The sequence below is a fragment of the Equus asinus genome, unplaced genomic scaffold (assembly GCF_041296235.1).
Source record: "Equus asinus isolate D_3611 breed Donkey unplaced genomic scaffold, EquAss-T2T_v2 contig_193, whole genome shotgun sequence".
NCBI lineage: Eukaryota > Metazoa > Chordata > Mammalia > Perissodactyla > Equidae > Equus > Equus asinus.
In genome coordinates, this window is record NW_027224842.1 from 1,038,755 (window position 1) to 1,062,286 (window position 23,532).

Consider the following 23,532-nt stretch of genomic DNA (forward strand, 5'->3'; position numbering starts at 1 on the left):
CTTCTATTACATCCCTACGCTCTCCCCACGGTCCACCTGGCTTGATATTATCTACACAGCTAATTGTGAGTTACCAGGATTATGTTCCCTCTTTCTTTCTTCTCTTCTGAACTATTTACAGAGACAAAGGCAATTTTACCAAATTATTTTATCACTTTTGTTGCATATATTACTGGCAACATACCTTGGTTTTCTCTTATTTAAACACTTCATCCAAAAATTCTTTCCAAGCAGATATGTGTGTGGCCACAATAATGAGGCATTATGTGGCCAAACCTATTTGACTATGCTCTCTTACCTGGCTGGATAGAAGATTCCAGGTTCCAGGAAAGAGAAGCTAAGAAGGTGCAAAGTAGACACACTACTAAAGGTCCCTCCATGAAAAAATCAATGTGGTCCTGGCAGACACAAACTATGAGAGCATGCTATGAAATGCAGATCTGGATTAACCCAGTCCTTGGCTCTTGATTCAGGTATGGCACTGCTTTGTCAGAAAATTAGCAACATATTAAGGACACAAAGCATTATGATTGTATAAATCAGCTACAAAATATCCTGGGACTTTACAACTGTGGGAAAGTTAAGGGAAATAGTGGTCAATGCTTCGTGATGCTAAGCAGAATGGAGTTTGATAACCAGATGGTATGCAAATAAAGTAACCAAGAGAAAATGTAAGTGGGGTCTCCTGAGAGAGTAGACATCCACAGTCTACCTGTCTCGGCAGTGCATCCATACATGAGAAGTGCTCTTATCATTCGTACAGGAGGCTCAGGATGCCCGATATATCCATCCACTTCATTCATTGCACTCACACAACCGCTGCCTGGGTGCATATACTCAAAGAGAATAACATGCACAAACCTACTCTTTCTAGGCATTGGCTCTGAATATAGGTGAGCAGCATGACATGGGATGAAGTCAAGGCATCGCCTTCCAAAGGTGAACTGGGCACAGTGTTCAGTGAGCAAACGCTTCGTCTCATATGAGGGTTGTGCTCTGATACCTTTACAATCTATCAATCTAGTCTTGAGAAGATGGCATACTGCTTTGTATCCAACGGGCCATCCTATCACCTCTTTGCTGATGACCAAGTCTTCATCACATAGACTATTGAACCCAAAGTCTCGCATTCTGGCCAGGAGCCCAATACCAGCAGGAATATGCAGTGTTCAGCATGTCCTATCAAGTCACAGTGTTTCTTTTTCATCAAAGAACGTGTGCTCCACAGCACCTTTTCTAAGTTGGGTTTTGTTCAGGACTGGGTGAAGCTAGCAGACAGGAAAGATTGCAAAGTGGAGAGTGCGTTCAAATGAGAGATGGAAGGCGCATCCTTACAAAGCCACCATTCTTTTCCCAACTCCCCACTCTCAGGCTTTCTCCTTGCTAGAATCTAAGTTTGGTTTGGGTATTTCCCATCTCATGGACTCAGGCAACATGACCTTATCCTCCCACCTGAGAACAGTGGGGAAGGAATTGAATACAATCCTGTCACTGCTCAAAGTGTAGCTTAGTCATGGGCTGGATTGCAACCCTGACCCAGAAAGTTCCCTTGGGGCTTCTGGAAGGAAACACCTGTCTAGTGAAAAGGGGTATGACAGGGCATATTTTCTCTCACTGTCTTTGGACATTTGGGGCCAAGAATAGAATAGCCTTGTGACAATGGACAGAACACTCTCACTATGAGAGAAAATGAAAATCTACCACTCCTGGAGTAGTCATGAGGTTGTTGATAGAGCTGTTTCATCCTTGAGCCACAGGGGCTCTTGACACTCTGTTGTGGGAGATAATGAACTCTGTATTGTTTTCTTAAATTAAGGTAAAATTCACATCACGTAAAATTCACTGTGAAAAGGTGAGTGACCCACAATTCAGTGGGGTTTAGGACATTCCCAGTGCTGTGCAATCATCACTGCTGTCTATACCAGAAGATTTCATCATCCTAAAGGAAACCCTGTACAAATTAAGCAGTCGCTCCCCATTCCACCCTGCGCCGAGCCTCTGACAACCAGGAAGGGACACTCTATCTATTGATCTGCCTTTTCTGGACTTTTCATATCAATAGAAACACAAAGATTTCTCCTTTCGTGTCTGCCTTCTTTCACTAGCATAATGTTTTTAAAGATTATACACACATCAGCAGTTCACTTCTTTTCCTGGCTGATTCCTATCCCATTGCATGGATGTACCCATTTCTGTTTCTCCCTTCATCGGTTGATGGACCTTGCACCTTGGACTATTATGCACAGGGCTGATGTGAATATTTCTAGACAAATTGTTGGTTGCATACCTGTGTTCGGCTTTAGGGGTAAATATCTAGGAGTGGAAGGGTCAGGTCATATGGTTATTCTATGTTTAACTATTTTAAACAAACTTCAAATTCAGGTTGAAATTTACTCCACAAAATTGAGTTTCAGCACCAAAAATAACAGCCATATTTTCTGTACTATTCGTAGAAAAACCAAAAAACAGTTGCTTTGGTAGGTTTTCCAGGTTTTGCTTGTAAAGCAAGATGAGACAGTAGATATAGTCATGGAGAAAGACAGAAGAAAATGGACAAATCAGTTGCTGGTATCCATGACCTCTGACTGTCTTACTCAGAAACAGAGCTGTTCAGCATCCCCGTGAGAAGCTTGTGAAGACATAGGCTCAGCACAGGAATGTGAATAGCAACAAGCAGACAAAAGTTTCTGCAGTAACCCCTCAGTGCTTCCTCAAGGGCCCCTTCTAATCATGAAGTTTTCCTCTGTATGAGCCATCCTTCTTTGTCCCTTTGTATGCCCTGCAACTTCTTGCAGAAGACTGAGTATGATAATGTGACAATTATGGATGTCAGGTTCTCCCCATCCCCAGCGTTTCTTGTTTCTGCTTATTACAATAGTCCTTGTTAGTTTCTTTAGTGAATTTTCAGATCCACTCCTGCGAGTTCTGTATTCTTTGTCATGTGTGGTCCCTGAAGTCTTTGTCCCATTAGCCCAAGGGTCAGCTAGGGTTTCTGACTTTACTGGGTCTTCAGATGTCCTCCTTGGGAAAGAGGGTGAATGAATTCTCTATGTGAGAGGGAGAGCAATCATATCCTTCGGTGAAAAGAAAGAGAGTGTGGTGGCCAGCATCCACTTCTGCTTTCACTCTGGCACACAGAAGACTATGTTTCCTAGACCTCTTGGTTTTGGAAAGGACGTGTGGCACTTTCCGACCAATGGCATCATTTTTAAGCCAAAGAATAAAAAAGGATATGTAAGACCCTAGGTGCTCTTTCTGTCCTTTAGTGGCAACTGAAGAAGGCATCAGTTTCACATGGTGTACCAACGTGATTGTGGGGCCTCCATCAACCTTGCCCCATGTGACTTAGGAAGCAGGGGTCCCTTCACCTCAACTATCAATGTATGATGTAAATCTGAGGAGAAATACATCTTTAGTCATGAATTTCTCAATTGTTGCATTTATTACCAGAGCATTACCTAAGTTATCCTGGAGACTACAATGACCTACCCTCTCTGATCGTCTAACAGATCATTCTTCCAGAACAGCATTTGCCGAATCTCATGCTGCTGTGTTCAGCATTAATGTCTCCTGATTGCTGCCTGTCACAGATGGGACGCTGGAAAGAGACTGTGAGGGGGAGGATTCCATGTGGAAGGTTTAGGGAAGGGTTGTGGGGAGATATCCCTATGGGAAGTTAGCAAGGCAGGGATAGATGAAGGAGAAGCTGAAGCACAAGACAGTTGCCACTGAGTCTCTGCCAACCCTCAAGGATCTCTGGAGATGGGACGGCCCTTTGGTGTTGTCCCAAATTGAGACCAGGCTTCTTATTCCCTTATCGGCCAGACATGGGCCTCTGGCTGTCCCTCGAGAGGGCTGTGTCCTAAGGTTAGGCAGTTCCCTATGCTGTGGGCATGTCCTGTGAGGGAAAGAGCTGTGAGCTGTCCTCAGCCAATGTTCCCAGGAGCAGTGCGGTGGATGCATTGGCCTTGAGCATGACCCTGGGCTGAGTCTCAATGTTTCCATGGCACTTCTCCTTCACCATTATATTCCTTCCCAACCCAGTTAATAATCTCACAAACTGAGAAATCCTTGGGATGACACACGTACAGCTTCTGCCTTTCCCTATGATTGGATGAGAGAACTGATTGGTGAAGACCAGAATCTCTCTCTCCAGAATCCAGGCCAGTTACCCAGGGGCTTTGGTAGATCTCCAGAAGTGTTCCAACCTTAGCTGCAAATGCTGAAGTTGTTCCTAAAACAGTGGCCCCAGTTTTGCTCTAGTCTGGTGGTTGTAGTTAGAGAGAGTTCAATTCCCTAAGGAGAGTCAGAGTGGTCTCCAAGGTCTTGTGGTCACTGGGACAGGCAGTGTAGACATCAAAACCTAAGGGCAGGTTGGGGAGTCAAGAGGGGTTCACATTGATCTCCTCAATGGTGAAGGAAAGGCCAGTACATCTTGGTACTTCTTCCAGAGCCACCAAAACCGAGGGGGCAGCAGTCGGGTGAATGGTCCAATCATGTCATTCAGGGAGAAATCCTAAGGCGAGACAAGGGAAAGGCAGTGTTTGAGAGTCAGGTTTCCCATTCAGAGATCCTCCTGTCTTGACAATTGGAGGTGGTATGAATATGGTTCCCAGGGCTCTGGAACACTCTGGCATGACTCCCTAACTGTGATGAGACAGATCACCAAGAGAGGCTTGCGGGGCACTGTGAGTGGGGTGAGGTGGCATTTAACTGGATGGTATGGCTGTCAATGGGACAGATTTTTTGTTAGCTCCTGTAAATGGAAGATGCATCAATGAGTGGACCACGTGGCAAGATATTCTTGAGGGACGTGAGTGAGGAGTACAATCCCATGTCTTACACCACTTTGGAAAGACTGAGTTCAATCCTAATGTGATCTTGTTTTCACTTACACTGGAAGACGAGATGCAAGCACCCATCCCCACCTTACACCTGCAACAGTTTAAAAAGAACGCAGCATTCCAGTTCCTGAAACATTTTGAGGATTTCTCTCTGACACTATATGCACCTGAGGGATTTCAAGAGATTCACATTGTTATTTTCTCTTCCCTTTACTTAGCTCTTATGAAGCCAGTTTTGGTAACTCATACTTTCCTTCAAAAATAAACCTGTCATCCAGATTTTCTAACTGCTTTACTCACGGACTTCAGCAAACAATTTCCAATTTGGAAACCCAAAGATGGGATAAATTGTCCCTCCTCTGCCACAGCTGTACCCATGTGACTTACTGAATGTTGCTACGTGCCGGGTCGGCTCTCAGGAGCATCCCAGTCCTGCAGCAGACACTCTTGGGACACCCGTGCCTTCATCCTGGCCCTGGACTAGCCCTGGGACCTGCCATGACTCTTTCTCCCTGGAGGGACAGCACACATTTCCCCACCTTCCTCTGGCAAGTCTTTTTCCTGGGTGGCTGTGCTGCATCAGCAAGGACCTCGGCTGCTGGGAACCAGGATTGATCCTCATCTTCTGGGTGTCATGAGACAGCCTCCCTGGCAGAGTCCAGCCTGCCGAGTGTCTGAGTGACACTTGCACCCATCAGGAAGGAGGGGATAACTCAGAAGTGACAAGCGATTCATCTGGTCCTTGCTTACATGGTGTTTCCTGGGGATGAGGCTCAAAAGGCCGGGTGGTCACCCTTTACCTGTTGGTTATCAGGCGGGTTCTCCGGTTGAGCCAGACCAGTGTCTGTTGGACACCCACATGGGGAGCATTTCCGGATTATACTTGGTGAAGCTGTGTCCGTGCACATCCACAGATTAGTTTGGTAGCATTGCCCGCAGGACCCCCAACTCACACCCTTCTTAGGCCTCATCTTTCCAACTTCCCAACAGGAAAGGTTCACACCTCGATGACAGAACCACCGCACAAGACTGTGGAAAAGACCCCAGTCACCCCAGGGGCTACGTGCTTCATGGGCTCGGGCCCAGCTGCCACTTTAGGAAAAGCCAGTCAAATTACACCAGAGTGTGTAAACTGGTGATTGTCCAAGACCATGGACCTGAGAACCACACAGGCCCAGAGGTCACCCTGGGCAGCAAGGAACACTGTGGGGTCATTCCTGGTCAGGATGATGGTCTGTTATCCTGGACAACCAGAGCTCCCCTGGGATCCATCAGGTCCAGCCTGGAAGGAGTGGCCACGATGGACCTGACAGAAAGGCTAGGGGCATCTAGGGAATTTCTGCCCTAAGAGAGAATTGCATGCGGAAGCGCAGGGATGCTGAAAATCCTAGTTCCCAGGGAGCACCAGGTTCGTGGAGGGAGACCTGGCTGTGGCACTAAAAGCTGCCTCCCCAATCTTTCCCCTTGGAGAGAAAATAAGCAGGAAGTGGGAATCAGTCACGGACCCGAATCCCAGGAGGACCAAGCCCAGGTCAAAGGTGAACAGGGAGACCCTAGAGGGGCCCAGAGAGGGAGGGTCCTGCCTGCCCTTAGTCCCTTTGCACAGGGCCTTCCTCCAGCCTCACCCTCTCCACGTGCACAGTTTGAGGTTTTACAGGATTTTCCCCACTTACAGTGGATGCAATTCCAGGGGCTGAATCAGAAAACAAGTTCCTCATTTGGGCAAGAGGAACTGGGAAAATGTTCCCTCGTCCTCCAAGCGCAGAAAGGCAGCCACGGTCCTGGGCAGGAATTGTGCTGGGCACAGGCCAGGGCCAGCTTTTTGGCTATTGAGGAAGGTCAGGTCTGAGCTAACATCTGCAGCCAATCCTCCTCTTTTTGCTGAGGAAGACTGGCCCTGAGCTAACTTCCGGGCCCATCTTCCTCTACTTTAAATGTGGGACACCTGCCACAGCGTGGCTGGACAAGGGGTGTGTAGGTCGGCTCTCGGGATCTGCACCAGCAAACCTCAGGCCACCGAAGGCGACAATGGGACCTGAACTGCTGCACCACTGGGCTGGCCCCAAGCAAGTGCTACTTTTAAAGACAACCCCATTTCCGTGGCTGTTGTTTTGCCAGAGAAAGTCCCTCCAATGTGTCAGGCCCGGGAGATCGGAGGGGCCGCTTCTGCTCCAGGACCAGGTGAACCACACTGCAATGATCCTGTCCTCTTAGTGAGGGGGACACACGACTGTCCTTCAGCAGCCAGGGACGGCACTGGCACTTCTCCCTTCACCACATGCTCTGAGCTGAGGACTCTTCAAGGTTTCTGAATTCAAGGAGGAATGTGAGATTCTGGATCTCATTTCCATGAGCTCAGAGAGGGAAAGAACCACATGTCCACTCCCAGGCTGAGAAAAAAACAGAAATTTAATAGAATACTCAAACTTAGCATTTATCATTGACAACAAAAACATGGCCCCTCCAAAGAGGGAAATAGGCGCTGGGGAAAATGTGTGAGGGAGATGGGGGTGTCGTCCACTGCCTTGTGGCCTTCAGGGACCCCAGGAAATGGATCACAAAGTTTTCATTCACATCAGCATCTGAGAGGTGGCCCCGTGCACCTGAGTGTCCCCGCTGTGTCCCTGCTGTAGTTCAGCTGGTCTCAGGAGCGTCATCTGCCACCACCGCTGAGCTCTTTTTTGGGGGCCTGGTGTCTGGATAGAGAGAGGAATTTCCTAGGAGGCCTCCCCCAGTATCACAGCATACTCTCCCCCCTCCCTGCACCCACTGTACCCTGTGCCCCAGCCCCAGTGCTGAGTGCTCAGTCAGCCAATGCACCCCATCTGTCCCCGACACAGGGGCTGATATTTAGTGTCACCCACTTCACAGAGGAACAAACCAGTCCCAGAAATGTGAGGGGAATCACCCGTGACAGGACTGCTCAGCGGTGGAGCTGGGGCCCCAGCACCACAGCTGTCCGACTCCCCTGGCCCAGACTTGGCCTGAATCTGTACTGAGCCCCTGGATTCAGCCACTGCCAGTCCAGACACTCACTCAGCCCTGGGCGGGAAGATGAGTGGCTCTTCTTGTCTTTGAAGAAGAGTCGAATCTTTCTGGTCCACTGGTATCGTGGCTCCAGCTGACAGGACAGGCTGTAGCTACAGGACAGAGTGGAGTTGTGGGCTCCCAGGAGCCACACTGGAGCTGTGCCTCCCAGAGCCTCCCAGCAGCTGGAGTCCCAGGGCCCCAGAGGTCACCATGCAGCCAGATCTGAGGCTGACCATGGAGCCACGGCCATGGACACTGGAGCTGGTCTGCAGAGAGAGTCTGCCCTGCCCTCACCCAACTCCTGCCCCGCCTCACCTCGCCTCCTCACTCAGGGGCTCCACGGCCTGGAACCAGGCCCCAAAGTGCTCATCGGGCTGCACAGTGTACAGATTTGCAGCCTTCTGGACCAGCTCGATGTCCTTGATGAATTTGAATTCCTGGGACAGAGGAAGGACAGGATGGAGACATGGCCTGGGTGGGGGACCCTGCAGGGCTCTTGGAGGGGGTGAGGAGGGGGACAAGGAGCCAGTGTGGGGCCTTTGTCAACTTGGGAACTCTCCTTCCCTGCAATTCCAGTCAGGACGTGCCTGTTCTCACAGTTGGCCCGAAATAGATCCTCTACAAGGAAGGGGTCATTGATGCCAGCCCTTCCCCCACCCGCCAACGCCATAGGATCCCCAGCTCTGTATATCGAACTCTGCAAATAAATGTCCAACCCCAGGGATTGAGCTAAAGGGCTTGTTATGAAAGGGGGGCTCTCTGATTCCCACACACCCACACTCACCACAGTGAGGCCGCAGCTCCTTACCTCATTCCGACAGCTGAGCACATTGCCCTGGAAGGCAGACAGCCGAAGTCCATCAGAAACAGCCCCCTTAGCCCAGAACTAGCCCCCATCCCACCCCTTCCAGTGTTGCACTGCTGCCAGTGGGCAGGCCCTTCCAGAGACAGGACTTGGACCTGGGCCAGGCTCTGGGCTCCAGACCTTGGGGCAGAGGAGCTGAGACCTTGTAATCTAACCCTCTCTGATGACACATGGGGAGACTGAGGCCTCAGGCAGGAAGGGACAGCTCAGCCACTGATGTGCTTCCTGACTGGGAGGGGCCCGACTTTTCTTCCCTCATGGGCAGGGCCAGAGGGAGACGCTGAGTCCAGCTCAGACACCACCTCCTGTGGCCACACAGCCAGGCAGCTCTGAGCCTCAGCGGCCCAGGGAATCTGGATGGTGGCCTAGGCAGAGCCTCCCATCACTCATTGCTGAGATGGGCCTGATGCCCTGGCTTCCACAGGAGGCTGGGAGGCTCTGCAGAGGACCTTTCCAAGTGTGAGAGCTCAGGGCTCAGGCAGGACTCTCTCCTCCCAAACCCTCAGGAGCCTGATCCCAGGGTCCCACCTCCAGGCTCACTCACCTCCACATAATAATCCGTCTCATCATGCAGCAGCTCCAGGTAACTGAAGATCAGCTCGAGGGAGGGGATGACACCCTGCTCCATCAAGGTGGGGATGGTGATGAGTTCCAGCACTCAGGTGCCCCCATGAACCCTCCCCTGAAACCCCTTACCCCAGCCACCTGCCCACCCCAGGCTCCCACGTACAGTAGCCTAGGACCCTCAGGAGCCCCCACCACACACAATGCCCTCCTCCCCTCCCCTCCAGGAACACCAAACTCCCCCAGTCACGTCCCAGGGCTGGCTGTGGGCCAATCCCAGGGGGTGTGGCCCCTGTCCCTCCCCACCCCAAAACCATCCTGCTCCCAGCCCTTTCAGGCCTCCTCCTGCTCACTGCCAGTGCAGGCACTTCAGGCTCGGCAGCCCCAGCAGATGCGCTGGAGGAGGAAGGCCCCTCTCCTGGGGCAGGCCTCTAGCTGGGAGGGCGAGCACCCTCGCCTCTGACTCCTGGGCACCTCCCCCCCAGGCACCCTCACCTGCTGCCGCCGCCTCTGCCGGGCTCCATGGCGGCCCCTCTGTGCAGTGGCCAACACGGAGGTCGCCTCCTGTCAGTGCCGAGGACAGGGTCAGAGAGGCCCTGCTCCATTCCACATGTCCCCCAAGGCCCCTGACCTCAGACCCTGGCCATCTGGCTCCAGTCCCCTGCTGCCCATGCTGTTCCCACCTCCAGGGTGCTCTGATTCTAGACCAGTCCTGGCTCCAGGACTCACTCTTGTGTGACCTTGGGCCTGCCCAGGCCTCCCTGAGACTCTTTCCTCATCAGGAAAGAGTGGGGAGAACTCCACCTGCCTCCAGGGCTCTCCTGAGGAGTCCCTGTCATCTGACTGTCATCACCGCTCTCCCCTCAGCTCTCGAGGAGGAGCCAGCACAAATCTCCTCCCATTCCTGTCCGCCCTTGGACGGTATCACCCCACCGTGAGGCCTGCACCACATCATCTCCCTCCATTTCCCAGAGGAGGAGACCGAGGCCCACAGAGGGGCAGAGACTTGCTCAAGGACCCACTGAAGAGAGTCCACTCTCTGTCCCAGCCAGAGTCCCTGTCCCCGCTGCCTTCACCCCTCGCCCTGCCCCACCACTGACCACGGTCCTGACCTCTGCACTTCCAGAGTGTGTCCCAACAATAGCCAAACTGAGACATGGAGGGAGAGGGCAGAGGGTGTTGGTGGTGGCCATGTGGCATCTCCTTCCTACCCCACCGACAGGGGTCTCTGAACCCCAGGATGGCCTTACCATAGCCTCACTTCCTAGGATGCCCTCAGGATGTTCCCGGGCCCTGGCGCACCCCTCCTCCCAGATCTCCAGCCCCAGGTTACCTTCAGGAACAGTCTCTTGCTCACGTGCTGCTGTCCCCTGCACCACTTCTTAAAGGTGTAGGATCTCTCCCTGGGGGAGTGGGTAAAGAAAGAAAGAAAGAAAGAAAGATTATGGGGTGGTTGAAGGGCAAATCCCATTTGTTTGAGATCCCAGAAGACCCAAACAGCCTGGGGCCTGGATGAGGGATTTCACTGGGTTGCTCTGAGCCCCAAGGTCCCCATGGGACTGGGGAGGGGCCTCTCCTGTTGTCACCTGGGGCCTCCATTCCCATATCTACCACACAGATCTGTTTTGAACACTCTTGGTTTCAGTTGGATGGAGATTTCTGTTGCTGCAAAGGAAACACTTGAGAATCTCCAACTGGGCTCAAGTCAGGATCTGATATTGAAGGAAATGAGTTCCTGGGCAGAATCGCTGGCCTAAGGGCCCTGAGAGGCTCAGAGACCCAGGAACCAGATCAGTCCGTGTCCCAGGCATTCACTGTCTCCCAGGTGGTCTCAGCTGACTGCGGGGGCCATGGCCACCCAATGCCGGGTGCAGGGTCCACCTCCCCCTCGTGGTGCTTGGATGGAGAGCAGCCTACCCACCTGGACACTTGTCCCCAGGTGTCTTTGAGACGCTTAATGGCAGGGCTCTGCAGAGCAGAAAGGATCGTGTGGAAGGATGCGAAATTTCTGAGGCCTAGGCACCCCTAGGGAAGGGAAGAGATTGAGCTGTGAGTGGGGGCTGGAGCTCTCCAGCTCTGGATTCTGTCCCCTCATGGACTTCTCCTGTCCCTGATGAGACAGATGCCCAGGAAACCCAGGGAAGGCACACCTGGGACCTGAGGAGTAGCACTGCCAGGCACAAGGATTTTTAGCTGAACATAAGGAAGGAGCACAGGAAGGAAGTGAGCTTGCCACCACCAGGACCTCAAGTCAAGGTCAGTGTGGCCCTGGCAGGAGTGTCTAGGGCCAGTGCAGGGACTCAGACCACAGACTTCAATATCGACAGCTGAGAAACAAGAGGCAATTCCCATGACTCCAGACAGGGCCTCCATGGGCCTCCCATGACTTACCTCGGCCACATGAATCCACAGCTCCACCATCCTGGCCCTGTCCTGCGCTGTCATGCCCAGGGCCCCGAGGCACGTAGCGATGACACTGTTGGCCAAGGTGTTCGTGTGTGCCACAGTGTCACGGATGGTGGGTGCCAGGTACTTGTGGTCCCTGCGGTCTCGCTGGGACCAGATGGAGCCCAGGCAGTGGGCAGGCACCAATTTCTTGAACAGCTCCTGAGGAAGATTCAGAGTGTAGCCAGCACTGCCTCACCCCAGGTCGGCTTCCATGGTCCTCCACAGTCCCAGGCGGGTTGAGGACAGAGCGGGAGCTCAGGAATCAGAGGATGTGATCTCTGAGGTGTGTGGGATTCCCTGGGTTTTGTCTGTATCCACTGAAGGTGTCAGCACAAGATGACCCGGGACACAGTGCTGTGCAGAAGGGAGGGCATTTGCTCCCAGCCCCATCTCACTTCCTCCAGGCTCCGGAAAACAGCCCTCACCGGCCCACCCCAAGGGACATCTTCCACCCATCACAGTCCCCCTCGGGTCCCACTCCCCATTCCCATGCACATTCCCCCGAGGCAGGGAGAAGCACCGGCTTTGTGTGATTGTCTCCACTGGAGTCAGTACGCATCACATGCCTGATGTGTGCTGAGGATTTGAAGGCCCCCTGGGCACACGCGTGATCTGCCCAAGGACCTGGCAGCACTTCAGTGAGCTCCCTCCTGCACCAAAGGGCCAGACCCTGCCCAACTTCCTCTCTGTTCCACCTCATTCATCGGCACAGCCACCCCGTGCAGCAGGTGCCCTTAGTGTCCGGCTCTGCTGTGCACATGGGGACAGCGAGCGCTTGGGGTTAAGAAAGTGCCCAAGTCGCAGTGTTGGTAACAGGGGAGCAGGAATGTGGATCCAGATCATCAGATTTTGGATCAGGGAATGGCAGGTGTGGGGCAGCTCATGGCACAGGAAGGCAGGGCCCCCCTGCCCTGCAAGCCCCGCTGCTCACCGCCTCCATCCTTGTCAGCTGCTCTGCCACCAGCCGGGGAGGGAAGTCCAAGATGTTCGGCTTCTCCTCCCCCAGCTGGTTTTCGGTGGTCACAGCCCAGGGTCTAGTGGGCTCTAGTTCAGGAGCTGGCACTGGGGCTGAAGCTAATGGTGCCCCTTCCTCCAGCCCTGTAGGGTCCGATGCAGGTAACGCTGGCTCCAGCTCTGCCACGGGTGGTGGGGCTGGAGCTGGAGCTGGCTCTAGCCCAGGGGCTGGTTCTGGCTCTGGCTCTGGATGTGGCAGGAGCTTTGGAGCTGGCTCTGCAGCAGGATAAGGAGAAAGTTTCACCCACACACCTGACAGTTTCTCTGCCTTTCCAAAGACAGGAAGGACTCCACTGCCTTTAAGGGAACTCTAGCCCATGAACCTCAATACAGACAGTCTTCTCAGACTCCAGTCCCCTCACCTTTCCGTTTGGCCTCAATGGCCTTGAGGTGCTCCAGGTGGCCTGGCAGAAGGTAGGCATGGCCCTCCACATGTGAGCCACCAAAGCTGACGTGCAGAGTGGCCAGCTGCAGGGTCCAGCATGGAAACTGTAGGGGCTCCCTGCAATCTTGCCCTTGGCCCAGCCAGGTTCCCAGCAGGAAATAGATAGCACTGCGGGGAGGCAGATGGGCCAGAGAGTCAGTAGCCTGGCCTTTCCTTAAACACTGCCCGCCCAAAGCACTCTTGTTAGCATCTGGGCCCCTGTGCCATCCCCTCCCCCTCCAGAGGAGGGGCCCATCCCAGCTCTGAGCCCCGGCTGACTGTCCTGGCAGTGGCAGGCCTGCTCATCCAGCAGGCTGAACACAGAGTCTGTGAGAGTCTCTTGTTCCCACCGACACTCTCCTCCCCAAGGGTCTGGACACAGCCCACCCCAGCCCTCCATGCAAATGGGCCACTGGAATGAAGACACCAGCACATCTGTGAGCAGCTTGCTCACACACCTCCTACTATGGACCTGGTGGTGCCGCTCACAAGAGGTGGATGTGGACAAAGGGAGGCAGAAGGAGCTGGGACTCTGCTGGGATTGGGTCTCTAGGAGGCAACTCAGCCCAGCCTCCCTTCCTGTTCTCAGGGGGCCTGGGACCCATGCATAGCTCTCTTTGAGTCCAGCCCTGCTGGAGTGGAAGCCACCAGAACTCAGCCCTCCCATGGGAATCACAAGATGGGTGAGATGCAGGGTTCTCCCAGGCCTGACCCGGCCACAGCCTCCGTCCTCTCCCCGCACTCTGTTTGCTAGAGACAGGAGGCCCTCGGTCTGCACCCAAAGACCACTCACTTTGGGAGGTGGTGCTGTCCTCCAGCATCCTGCACACAATGGGCCAAGCTGCCTCCATGTGTCCCAAAGGGGATGAGGGCATCGGCCGGGATGGAGGGTAGATGGGACCTGTGAATGATGTCAAGTGTGACTGACTGACTCTCAGATTAGAGGAGAGGCCCAGGGAGGCTGTCTGCTTCATTCACTGAGTGACACTTAGTGTGTCCAGATGCTCTGCACACAGTACGTCCTTCATAGACATTGTTAAATGAACTCCAACCTGAACCACCCCAGGTGTCTGAGTAGGCCTGGGGCCCCTCTGGGGCCCCAGAGATCCCTAAATGGCTACACCAAAGACAAGCACCAGGACCAGCTGGATGGCATCTCAAACTCCTTGACAGGATGCTCTCCAGGTGTTTTTCCAAACTCAAAAAGCCACAAGCCAGTGAAGGGAGAGGAAGACTACTTTCCGTGGGGGACAGAGAAATAATCAACACCAGCAACCACAGCATGACCCACCACCCTCTCTGCAGAGCCAGGCACCAGGGCAGCACCTGGAGGGCTGATCCCATTCATCCCTGGGAGAAGCCTAGCAAGTTCATCCTCTGCCACCCCACATTTCAGAGGAGCCAACTCAGGCTCAGAGAGATGTGGTGACATTCCCAAGACAAGACACAGCTGGCAGTGGGCAGAGTCACCACTGTGCTGAGGAGGAGGTGGGCAGTCACCTGGGAAACAGCTGGTCCAGCACCTGGTGGGCTGTGCTGGAGCCTGAGTAGCTGCAGAGGGAGGTGATGACACTGCAGAGGACTCTGCTGGGGAAGGCTGGCAGCACAGACTCTGAGAGCCTCTGCATCATGCCTGCCTGGAGGGCACGCATCCTGCAGGCCTCAGTGACAGAGTGGACTCATCTTCACTCTGGGTGGGACGAGGAGGGACACAGAGTCAGGGTCACCACTGCAAACCACCAGCATTATCGAGGTCTGCAGCTGACCCAGGAACTCCTAGCCCCTCCCAGACGTGTGCGACAGGAGACACAGGAGCTCCCACACTCAGCAAGGTTCTGGGCTCTCAAAGTACAATCTGACTTTGGTCCTGCGAAGGACTCCACATTGATCTCCCGCGAGGCCATTTGCTCGCTGAGGGACAACACACCTCCCTCTGTGCAGAGCACCAGCCCAGTGAATCCTCAACAGACATGCCCTCTCTAGAGAGGAGAACAGAGGCTTAGACATGCCAGGTGGCTTCTCTAGGTCCTGTGGGTCAGAACTGAGAACCGCCCAAACTGGGGGCTGAGGGCCAGCCCTTCTAACTGCCTGAGGCTTCATCGGACCCTGACCCGGAGGGAAATGTTATGTGGCCACCTCACCCCTCACAGGTCTGGAAACAGTGTACAGGGCAGTGACACACTCTGAGAATCCCTTTGACTTCCAAAACACGCTGATGGTTATCTCTCTTACATTAAAGGGAGTTTGGAGACCCTCATTATCGAGGTTCCATTTTCCAAAAAAGGCAAAATTCAAAGATACTCAGGGCCTATTGGGAAGTGACAACGACAGCAACGTTTTCTCTAATCTTCCTAGGGAAATGCAAAGAGTGCCCTCCTACCCTCCTATGCAGCTGGTGGGGAGAAGCGGAAGTCCAGATTCCTTTGGGAATGGGACTGTGGGACACTCATGGGGGACAGCCCTGTTCGGGTCCCAGGAGAACGGCAGTTTGAGGTTGGATTCTGGGCCGGCCCTGGTTATCTCAGGGTTCTGGGTGGGAAGACCCCTCTGTGCCCACTCTCACCTCAGAGCAGCCCTGGTTATTGATGATGGTGCGGTGCAGCTGGTCCCTGTCCAGGGAGATGGAGTACCCGAAGACATCCGCCAGATCTTTGACCACCTCCTGCGTGCAGCTCTGCAAAGACAGTGCCCGAGATCCCGGCCGGGAGGTCTCAGAGGCCTGCCTCGACTTGGCCACAGGAGGAAACCCCAGCACAGATCAGGTACCAAGCAGCATTTGCATAGACCTCCAGCCAGGGAGGGAATGAGATGACAACCGGATGGCTCGGGACTAACCTATGGGTAAAGGAGCTTGGTTCCCAGCACCCACTCTCCCATCCTGCTAGCCACCACCTAGGCTGGGAACATGACACACTGCCAGGCTTCCAACACCGAGCAAACGGCTCCTACCCAGGGTGGGTCCCCGCTCTGCCCCGCCGTCCCTCACTCACTCCCCTCAGACACACAAGTAGGCTCAAAGGGGTGTGCGGGTGGCATCCAGTTTTGGCCTAACCCGGATGGCCTGCCCTGTGTTACCTGAGTGCTCCTCCTGCCAATTGGACAGAGGTGGTGCAGGTGAGGGCCAAGCCAGTGTCTATAGTGACTGAAAAGGCTCTTTTTCTTGGCTTTCCTGAAGCCAGAGCCTCCACAACTCGGGAGACAGCAGGAGAACATCCTCTTGTCTTCAGTGTCGCCACTCAAGTGGGCTCGATAGGATGCTATGTCTAGAATGTGGGCACCTGGAGACCAGTGTGCTAAGTTCTGTTGGGGTCTGTCTCCAAGGAAGTGAGGTCACTTCCTCAAGGTTCCCTTACCTGGGCCCCTTCCTTCAATCACACCCACCGAAAACCTCTCTGGGATCTTGGCTGCTCACCCTCCTTGCCCATGTCACCTCCAGAACTGTACACAAATAGCCAGCACAGATCCCAAAACAGGACCTTGAGATGGAACCAGGGTGCCAGCTTGAGGACATGCAGCTGAGTTCCGACCTCTTTTTTCCTACAAGCTCTGTGTCCTGGAAATGCCAATGGGCCTCCCAGGGCCTCCTCAATCACCCAACCTGCACAATGGGGACGAGGCCAGAAATATCTCCCTCCGGACATCCTCAGGTGTAGAAGAGACAATAGCAACAACACTTGTGGTCTGGTTTGCATGTGTCTGATGCACACACTTAGAGATGAAAGAATGACAAGAGGGGGTGGGATGTAGTGTGGAGTACCCCTCAAAACAGGCCTGGGTTCCAGCTCTGTGACCTTGAGAAAGTCACTGCCCCTCTGGGCCTCGTTTCCAGGTCTGCACCTTTAAGAGGTGGAAATTAGTGGAAATTCAGATATTTCCATTTACTGGCATGAACCTTGCACGGTCTCCTGTTTGACTTAGAATCAGACCCAAGTGCCTCATGTCGGCCTATGTGGTGGGCATCCTCCACCATGGCTCCCAGTGCTCACTGCCTTCTGCTGTGCATGTCCTTGTGGAACCACAAGTGGTCAGGAACTGCCTTCTGAATAGAATGCAGCCAAGGTCATGGGATGGCCTGCAACCCAGGGTTAAGAACAAAAAGCCTGGCCCTTCCTTCTTACTCATTGGCTTTAGTCCCCTCCGTCTTTCCCTCCTTCTGTTTCCATCTCTCTCTCTGTCTGCATCTTATATCTCTGGAACTGGGGGAGCAAGTGTGCATGTTTTCAGTTGCCCTATGTAGAGGCTCCATAGGAGAGAAGGGAAGGAATGATCGGCCAACAGACAGGCAGGAACTCAGACTTTCAGTCCAAACAAACCCCGTCAACATGCGTGTGAGTGAACTTGGGAGCAAACCCTCCCCGTGTCGAGCCGCAATAGAGCCACAGCCCCTGCTTCACAGAGACCTTGAGGCAGAGGCACCCAGCTAAGCTGTGCCCCATTCCTGGCACACACACTTTGTGAGATGTTAAGGATTTGTATTTTCTAGGTGCAATGTCTTAGAGCAGTGTCATCAGAGAGTGACGTGAAAAGCACAGTCTGCCAGTTCCTGCCTTCTGGCCCTGCCTGTCCCCATCTGCCCTCCTCTCTCTTCTCAGGCTCCTTCCAGCTACACCGCCATCATTCTGACCTTGTCTGGTCAGACCCACTTCTTCCTGTGAGCCTCTGCGCCAGCGGTGCCTTCCCCCTGACACTCAAACTGTTCCCAGACACAGGCAGGCGTGCCTCTCATCTGGCACCCTGCTCACAGCAAATGTCACCCCTATGATGCCTTTCAGAGCCTCCCAGGCACAGGCTCCACTGTCACAGGTCTCCCACCTGCAAGGGCATATCATCATGTCCTCCTTCTTGGTCTCATCTGGATAAAGTGAGTCCATGAAGGAGGGCTTTCTGCTTGGCGGACGAGGAGGCAGCTTCTTCTGGTTTCCTCAGGATCATGACTGTCTCTTCTGGGCTGAATGTTTCCCCTCCCAAGTCCATTGTGAAAGGAAATTCTCATTCCCTTGCTTTCAAGGGTCTGGTTTCCCCAAGAACACAGGGAGACTCCCCTCTCCCTGGAATGCAGCACCAGCCCCTACACCCAAAGCCTGAAAATTAGCACCCAGCTTGAAACACAACCAGATCCTGAAGTCACTTCCTGCTGAGGCCCCCCATCCATTTTGTAACCCCATTGTAACTCCTTTGCTCACCTTTCCCCTGAGACACAGCTCCCAGCCTGCCCTTGGCTTCTTACAGGAACAGTGGGATTTCCCAGAAGCACTCCCAGCCTGGGCAAGAAATGTTTTGAAATGTTCTCTATGTATTTTCCAGGACATGGGATATGGGGAGAAGTCATTTTGGTTGTGTATGTGCAACAGTTTTGATGCGAATAGCATCTATTTCAGACAGAGATCAAAGAGTGGGGCTACCGGGTGTAACAAGAAAATGGATACACTGAGCCATCGTCTTCATGGTGTGAAGTCTTACAGAGCAAAGAACATGGTTAAGAGCAGAGACTATGGAGCCAACATCTTATGTTCAAATTCCACCTCAATCACTTCCTAGATATTGGTAGAGGGCAAAGTACTTACCTCATTGGTGCCTCAGTTTCTTCATCTGTTGTTGGCAAGAAGGATAAGCGTACCTAATTTGTGAGGATATGGAGAGTGCTAAAGGAGTTAATGTTTCAAAACACTTGCAACATCCAGCACATTGCATGCCCTGTACGCATACATTACAAATGAAATGCAAATGTTCTTCTGACGCTGTCTGTTTGCTCCAGACGGGAGACTAGGGGCTGGAAGGCTGTAGACAGCACTCCCTGAGACAGGATGAATCGATGAATGAACAACACTGTTGAAGGCATTACCAATGGCACATCCGCCTCCCTATGGACATTCCCAAGCACAATCACACCCAAGCATCCCTCCTCTGTCCTGCATCGTCTTCTGGGATTCTATCCAGGAATCACGGGGGCTTCTTGAAACCTGGGACCCACACCCACCACAGGTTCTCTTCTCTCTGACAGCAAACCCCAGGCCTTGTCCTAATGGCTTCAGCCCACAGGCTCTGAACTGACATCCTTTTCTTCACTTGAGGGAGACATGTCATTCCCAGAGCTGGGCACACAGAGTGTCAGCCTTGGAGGAAATGCCTCCCTGGCCAGTGGCAGGTGGAAGAGCGCCGTGATGGAGTAGGATTTGGGGAGAGTCCTCCAGGTGTGGTCAGAAGGGGCCCAGCCAGGGCATTTGTCAGCAAGGTCTGGTTGGTGGACCTTGGTGGCAAAAGAGTGGCGGGGGCAGCATGTTTTAGAGGTCCTGGCATGAGACAATCCACAGGATGGTCATGAAGTCAGAATCAGCCTAGTGAGGTCCAGCTCAATCCACTGTCATCTGTTCCCTGACTGGCTCACTAATCCAGGAGTGATTTACAAGGGCGATATTCGTCTTCTACCATCTTTTCGTTGATTGGCAGGAGCTAGTATTCTTTACAAAACTTGTGTATTTTTACATAGGAAACGATAGGTGAGTTCTGTAACAACCCTTCTTGCAAAGTTCTCACTAATGTATTGAGTCTCTAACAGAATCCACCGCTGGGAACTTCACCAAAGATCCTGACCTTGACTCTCTGGTTTTAGATCTTCCTGATTGGTAAATTTTCTTGACTCCTGGCTCCTTTCCTGAGGTTCGTCCACTTAGAACAATGTAGGACTGCAAGCTCTTGCCACTTGAGAAGTAGTGGTTCAACTCTATGATGATGTTGGTCTTGCTTTCTAAGTGTGTGTGTGTGTATGTATGTGTGTATGAGACTGTTGTCTGCATCTTGCCACGTGGGTCAGATTGACTCCTTTCCTGGGAAAAATTGTCCCTAACCACTTTCTCTGGGCTTCATTTTCACGTCTTGAACAGTGCTGTCCAACAGTAGAATTTCACACTCTATCTAATGAAATTTAAACTTTTTTTAAATACTGACATTTAAAAAAGTAAAAATAAACAAGTGAAACTAAGTTATAATTGTATACGTAAACCCATTATAACCAAGATATTACCATTTGTCCAGGCAATCTATATAAAAATTAATAGTGAGACAGTTCACTTTTTTTTTTATTGGGATCAACAAATCCATTTACATAGTCTCCATTTGTAAGTTGAAATTTTTTACATATACGGTTTCTGTGTCCCCCACGCAGAACCTGGGCTGACGTGTTAGAGAGGATATAAAGCAGAACAGGCATAAGTAACGATCACTGTCAATCCAGCTCAGCACGAACACTCACCACTGACAAAAAGGCTGTCCCTGAGCAGGGAGTAGAGGCCCCTCGGGGTGACAGGGTGGATCAGCTGGTTCCACACCCAGGAATGCTGCTCTCTGTCACATGGGGTCTCTGTCACACTCTCCATCATGAGCCATGGGGTCAGGGTGGTAGGTGCAGACAGCTTCCATGCTGGAGGCTGCCCCTTCCTCCGCAGGCCCGGGGAGAGAGGAATGTGGGGACTCTAGAGAGATGTCCTGAATCCTCTGATAATGGGGGCCAGAGGGAGGGAGGAGCAAATTGGCAGTCAGTGGGAAGAGTGAAAACTGGGGTGGTCACCGAAAGTGTTCATGACTCTCAAATGCTCAGAAAAGGGACTTCCCTGAGGGAGATCAGTCTACAGCCCAAGACAAGGGGCCCAGGCTGCTCTTCTTGAACAAGGATCCAAGCTGGGGAGGAGGCAGGAGGACGACGAGCAGGAGAGACAGCAGGTGGAGAGTGGCTGGCTGGGACTCATCCAGCCAGGAGCTGCTGACACCAGGGTCTCATTAGGGGCTGCAGGCCTCTCTCAGTGGAGTTCAATGTGGCTGAGCTCTTGCTCATGTCTGTCAAATACTGGATGTTGGAGAGGGTGGAACTGAGTGTGAGGGCCTTCAGGTCGTGTCCCTTGGCTGCAAGAAGAGAGGGGGAGAGATGGCCATCACTGAGAGCTGAGCTGAGACCAGATCAGAGTCCTGAACTCAGTATCATCTGTTGCATTTGCTCCCAGTGGAACCACCACCCAATGCTGTGCTCATCCAAGTCGAAGCCAGCATATCTCTCAGCTCCTCCTCCCTCACCTGCCAGTAACACCAATTGCACTTACAGATTGCTCCTCAATGCGTTCCTTCTGTTCATTCACGTCCCAGGTAGGTCTTACCTTTTCTCACCGGAACCAACACCCTAACATGCTCACTGGATGCATTGTCTAAAGGATGTTCTCTGCCTTGAACATTAGAAGCATTTTTCTGAAGTGAAGATCTCACTAGAACACTCCTGCTCTAGCATCACCCATGGCTCCCTAAGGCCTTCAGGGTTAAGTTCAAGCTTCTTGACCTGGCACTCAAAGCCCTTGCACATCTGGCTCCTGCTGACTCTTCAGCCTTATTGATCCATTCACTCTGAGTTAGGCTTTGTGCTTCAGGCAAACCAAATTCCTGTCAATTCTCCCATACACTATGCTGTTTTTGCCTACAGGGCCATTGCTCATGCAATTTCCTCTGCCAGGAACACGCTCCACACCCTATTTCCCTATATAACTCCTACTCCTTCTTAAAGACCCCAATTGGGCAAAACTTCCTCCAGAGAGCCCTTCTCACCCAAAGGATGCCAGGTGCTTCTCCTCAAAACATCCCACCTTGTATTAGAATTTTCTGTGACTTTCACAAGACCAGGGGCTCTCTGAGGGCTGCATCAGATTGAAATATTGCTATAATCCTTGTGATCAGCATGCTTGCCCTCAAAGCAGAATTGCACACCTCGGCTTCCCAGCTGCCCAGTAATAATTGTGCAGTGGAGTTGTGGGGCTGGAGAGCTCCTCTGGGGAAGGAAGAGGGGCCCCCTAGGCCTGTGGTGGCTTCTGGTTGCTCAAGCAATGAGGAAGTAGGCAGGAACATGCTGCCCGGCTCAGGAGCTGTGGAAAGGGCTGTCGTCTGGGAGACACAGAGACCCCCACACAGTGGGTGAAGCCCCACAGGCTCATCTGCACTCCAGCAGTGGCTGTCCCAGGACAACCATTCACAGGTGAGCCATAAATGTGACAGAAGGAGGGATTGTGTGAGTAGAGGGATGTTCGAGCCTGTGAGTGAGATGAACCCAAGAGAGACAGTGTGCTTGAAGAAGAGAGAGACGCGACAAAGAGATAGGTAGAGGCACAGATAGAGGGGATACCTGGATGGACAGAAGAAGAGCGGACAAATGGAGGGTCACAGGGAAAGCAGGAAGAACAAAGACAAGGAAGAGAAGTTGAGACATGGGAGGAAAGAGGATGGAAGGAGAGAAGGAGAAACAGGCGAACAGGCAGGAGGACAGTTGGACAGATTGATACCTGGACAGATGCTCGGGTGGATAGATGGAAGGAAGGAAGGAAAGAATGGAGGGAGGGAGGGAGGAATGAAGGATAGAAGGAAGAGAGGAAGGAAGGAGTCTGAGAGGAGGGAGAACTGGGAAAATCACCTGCCCACGTTCAGAGGGTGCTTTAAAGGGAGGGTAAGGCTGAGAATACAGGACCCCGAACTCCCAGGCTTGTGTCCACCTGTCCCAATGCTGCCTGTTATTACTCGTAGAGATGAGCATATGGATGTAAACGAAACCTTGAGCCGTACCCTCACAATACACAAAACTCAATTCCTGGACACTTTGACCTAAAGGGGAAAGGTAAAATAATGAAACTTCTAGAAGACAACATAAGAAAACATCCTCGGGACCACAGGGTAGAAAAAACTTCTCAAAGAAGACACACACACACAGACACACTCTCCATAAAAGAAATATCGGTAAACTGGGATTCATTAAAATTTAGGCTTTCGGTTCATCATAAGACACATTACAAGAGGGAATTGGCAAGTCACAGGATGTGAAGAGATTGTCCCAGTTCCAATATTCAACAAAGGATTCACATGGAGAATACAGAAAATCTTCAGCGTATTTATTAGATAAAATGCAGTGAAAGAGATACATATTAATGCTGCTTATTTTAATGAGCCACATTTATTTGACAAGGACAGTGAACAAAGCAATCTGAAAAGCAGGGGGTGAAAAATGAACAGTAGATAAACAGAATCCCAGGAGGGTTTGGAAAAAGCAATAGAAGCCCCTTACATAACAGTTCATTGGCCTTAGAAAAGGAAGGTACTACTGGATTGTGTTAGGAAGTCAGATTGAAATATCTAGTGCCTTCAGTGGAAAAATAAGATAGGAAAAAATAACTATGATAGTTATTTGATTTTCCTCCAAATGACTTTATCCCTTAGATAGCAAGCCACTTTTCTTTTCAATCATCAACACATCAAAGTTTAATTTCCCTCCATTTAGCCTTTTTCGTGGCCATAGGTTAGAAGCAGCAAAGGGGCTCAGCAGG